This window comes from Rhincodon typus, chromosome 16 (assembly GCF_021869965.1).
Source record: "Rhincodon typus isolate 14 chromosome 16, sRhiTyp1.1, whole genome shotgun sequence".
NCBI classification, from domain to species: domain Eukaryota; kingdom Metazoa; phylum Chordata; class Chondrichthyes; order Orectolobiformes; family Rhincodontidae; genus Rhincodon; species Rhincodon typus.
Window position 1 is genome coordinate 59,646,749 of NC_063347.1, and position 4,941 is coordinate 59,651,689.

Below are 4,941 nucleotides of genomic sequence, written 5' to 3' on the forward strand. Positions count from 1 at the left end.
CATTTCAACTCCCCCTCCCATTCCTCAGACGACATGTCCATCCTTGGCCTCCTGCAGTGCCACAACGATGCCACCCAAAGGTTGCAGGAACAGCAACTCATATTCCGCTTGGGAACCCTGCAGCCCAATGGTATCAATGTGGATTTCACAAGCTTCAAAATCTCCCCTCACCCTACCGCATCCCAAAACCAGCCCAGCTCGTCCCTGCCTCCCTAATCTGTTCTTCCTCCCACCTATCCCCTCCTCCCACTTCAAGCCCCAACCCCATCTCCTACCTACTAACCTCATCCCACCCCCTTGACCTGTCTGTCCTCCCTGGACTGACCTATCCCCTCCCTACCTCCCCACCTACACTCACCTTTACTGGCTCCATCCCCGCCTCTTTGACCTGTCCGTTTCCTCTCCACCTATCTTCTCCTCTATCCATCTTCTATCCGTCTCCCCCTCTCTCCCTATTTATTTCAGAACACCCCTTCCCCTCCCCCATTTCTGATGAAGGGTCTAGGCCCGAAACGTCAGCCTTCCTGCTCCTCTGATGCTGCTTGGCCTGCTGTGTTCATCCAGCTCTGCACCTTGTTGTCTCAGATTTTCCAGCATCTGCAGTTCCTACTATCTCTGAAAGAACTGTGCATGCTGAAGATCTGAAACAAAAACAGAAATTGCTGGAGAAACTCAGCAGGTCTGGCAGCATCTGTGGGGAGAAAGCAGAGTTAACTTTTTGAATCCGGCGACAACTCTTCACAAATGCGACTCCTAAACTATCTCGGGACTTGCCAATCTGGTCTCTTGAACATACCTGATTTTAATTGTTCCATCACTGTAGCCTAAGTGTAACCTCTTACACCCTAAACTCTGGCACTCCCTCTCTAATTCGCTGTTACTCTTCTCAGACCCTCCTTAACTCACTCTTTGAGTGAGTTTTTGAAACTTTATCATTGTGACTTGTTAAATGGCTTGGCGTAAAGTTTTATTTTATAATACTCTTGTAAAGTGCCTGGTTAAATGTTGTTGCGTTAAAGGTGCTATATCAGTCCGAACTGTTTTTGTAAATCATACAATCTGACTGCGCAGGGGGGCGCCATTCAATGCACTGTGGCTTTGAATGATTGGTTGATTGATTTATTGTCACGTGTACTTAAGTACAGTGAAAAGCTTTGTTTACGAGCAGTGCGGGCAGATCATAGTAAGCAAAGGATGTACGGATCAAAAAGAGTTAGACAGAGACATACAGATTACATTGCACAGGACGTGCGCTAGGTGAGATCAATGTTAATGAGCTCAGCATTATTTGAGGCTAGACAGTCCATTCATCAGTCTGATATCGGCCAGGAAGAAGCTGTTACCGAACCTGCTTGTGTGGATTTTCAGGCTTCTGTATCTATTGACTTATCCAGTGACTTATCTATTTAGTCTCAATTCCCCACCCTTTCCCCACATCCTCAACTGGAAGTTATTGTTCCATCCGCTTCCAGCACCCTGGCAGGCAGTGAAGTTAAGAACATGAGAACTCAGTCTCCTCACTTTACTAGCTCTTATTAATACATAATTGTGCCTTGTCAGTTCTTATTACACTCGAGATTTAATTATGAGCCACGCTGTACTGCATTCTTGTTGATAACTGAATGGGTTCTTAATCAATACGAATTAAACTGATTTATGTTGGATGACTCAGATTCAAACTTGCTTGACATGAGTATAAATCACAATCCATTTTTCTAAAAGCAGTTAGGGAGGGAAGATGTTTGTTTTCCTCTCTGAGTTGTAGCGTCTGAAATCTGATGGAAGCCGTGCATGTTAGGAGTGCAGATAACCAGCCCAAATTGTCTGGTGCATTCTCACCTGATGATCCATAAGACGCAGGAGCAGAAGTAGGCCATTCAGCCCATTGAGTCTGCTCCATCATTCGGTGAGATCATGGCAGAAATTGCAGGAATTGAGCCAGAATCTGACATCATTCACCATTTGCTTCCATGGTGTCCAAGCACAAAGGTTCTGGGATGAATGCAGAGTCCTTGGCAGTGGTTGCTCAGGCACTGGTCACCACGTGGCTTAGGACAAAGGAGGTCTGTTTGGTCATGTGGCAAAGGCACTTACAGAAGTAGCTAGCAAAATATGTCACCTGCTTTTCGGGAATTATTTAAAAAGGGCATGTGGGACAACTCAGGAAGCTTGATGTGTGAATAAACTATTGGAAAGCATTCCAAAGGGTAAAAATCACAAAATACTCTGATAAATGTGGTACAATAATAGGGTCATGGTTTACAAATTTGAAATGCAATTAAACTTTTCATGACGATACCGAGGTAATTTGAGAAAGCACTGGGTGAGGTAAGATTTTTTTTATAGCAAAAACAGAAGTTTCTGGAAAAGCTCAGCAGGTTTGGCAGCATGAGAACTGAGGAAGGGTCACCAGACCTGAAACATTAACTCTGATTTCTCTTCACAGATGCTGCCAGACATGCTGAGCTTTTCCAGCAACTTCTGTTTTTTGTTTTTGATTTACAGCATCCGCAGTTCTTTCAGTTTTTATTTAGTTTTTTTACGATGTGGGTGGGAATTCTTGTTTTCCAACAACAGCCCCCACCCCGCCAACTGAGATTCTCATCTTTGCTAATGGATAACATCGCAGCTGCTCAGTGCGAAAATGATTATAGGCTCTGCAAGGCAATGAGATTGGAAAATTATCTATAAGTTTCATGTTGAGAGAGATAAGCTATTGTTAGAGATCACTGTTTCGTAAGCCTAATGTACATCTAAGAGGCATTGGTGAAACAATTTTTCGAAAACCTGTTGATTTATAAATACCAGTAACTTCCAGGGAAATCAGCCGGTAGGGAATGTACTCAACCCATTTGAGCAAGGAGCCGTACTCTGGATCTTAACTTACTGTGTCTTATTGTAACACCAGCCATTGCAAGTATCGAACATTAACCATCACTTGTCAGGAAAAGCCTTTTGGTGAGTCATACATTACTTACTGAACAATAAATCTGATAAATATTAACAAATAAATATTAACCTTGCATTCTACAATCCTGTAATTAAAGTCATGGGAGTTATCCTGAATCATGTGTCATGGCCACATGTGCTAGGACATTGACTAAAAGCCCATCTTGAAAATTTCATACATAATTTTGTTGGCCACTAAAGAAATCAGGTTGATGGTTCTTTAATTTAAAACCCAATATAGGTAGAATATATCATTGGCCACATCACTAACTGGGGAAAGCATTTTTACTTATGTTCTGACAAGTGGAGTTGTGGAACTAGTTTAAAATAGTGCACTTTCTAACTTTGCTCATAACGCTGCCATCAGAGACGTTTATTGATAGAAAGACTAACAATCCGGTTGTTTTACAAATAATCATTTCCATGTTTTCTTTCCCCTCATGTCTTGAATATAGGAACGATCTCCTGCAGTTGTCAGTTACTTTCCAATATATACTGGGGGTTTGGTTAGCTCAGTTGGCCGGACAGGTGGTTTACTATACAATGTGATGCCAACAGTGCAGTTCAGTTCCCACACTGGCTGAGGTTACCACGAAGGTCCTCCCACTTCGACCTTGCCCCTCTCCTGAGATGTGGTGGCTCTCAGATTAAACTCACCATCGGTCATCTCTCCTTAATGACAGAGCAGTCCTACTGTCCACTGGGACTTTGACAACTACTGCTATAGGTGGTCCAAGCATTAATACTTCATATATGAGTTGACAAGTGAGATTGGAGAAAACAAACCTGAACCAATGTCCACTTTGTAACTGAATATCAATCAATACCTTAGGTGAATTATGCATGGCATATGTTCACACCTTCAGAGTGGGGACAGAACCAGAGGGCATGTATTTAAGGTTAGAGGGGGAAAGTTCAAAGGAGCTGTGAGGGCCATTTTTTTTTACACAGAGAGTGGTAGGAGTCTGGAACACACTGCCAGGGGTAATGGCGGAGGCAGACATGATAGTGGCGTTTAAGGGATTTTTAGATAAGCACATGAATATGCAAGGAACAAGAATATGAACCACGGGCAGGCAGAAGGGATTACTTTAATATGGTGTCATGTTTGGCATAACATCATGGGCCAAAGGGCCCATTCCTGTACTGTACTGCTCTATGAACCCATAACTTCATCACTCAGAAATAAATGTTGCTACTCCTGAGCCATTTTTTTTATTTTACAGAATGAAAATGGAGCTCAACATAAACCTTGTTTGGAAATCTCCATCTGTTAAGCAGGAGAAGAAAACGTGTTTTGAAATTTCAATGAGTTTAGAGAGAAGCTGCATAAGCATTTGAGGGAGAAGAGAATAGACGTCTCCAATGGCAGCGTTATGAGCAAGGGTGGAGACAGCACTCTCTCTACCTAGTCCCACAAGTCATCTTGTCAGGACATAAATATAAATGCTTTTCCCAGCTACCGATATAGAGTCATAGAGTCATACAGCATGGAAACAGACCCTTCAGTCCGACCGGTCTATGCCAAACATAATCCCAAACTAAACTAGTCCCACCTACCTGCTCCTGGCCCATATCCCTCCAAATCTTTCCTATTTATGTACTTACCAAATGTCTCTTAAACATTATAGTTGTACCCATGTCCACCACCTCCTCAGGAAGTTCATTCTATGCGTGAACCACCCTCTGTGTAAAAAATTTGCCTCTTATGTCTTTATAAAATCTCTATCCTGTCACTTTAAAAATGTGCCCCCTAGTCATGAAATCCTCCCCCCACCAAGGGAAAAGACATCTACCATTAACCCTATCTATATCCCCATGATTTTATAAACTTCTACAAGGTCACCTCTCAACCTCCTATGTTCCAGTGAAAAAAGTCCCAACCTATCCAGAGATAACAAGGTGTAGAGCTGGATAAACACAGCAGGCCAAGCAGCATCAGAGGAGCAGGAAGGCTGACATTTCGGGCCTCGACCCCTATCCAGCCTTTCT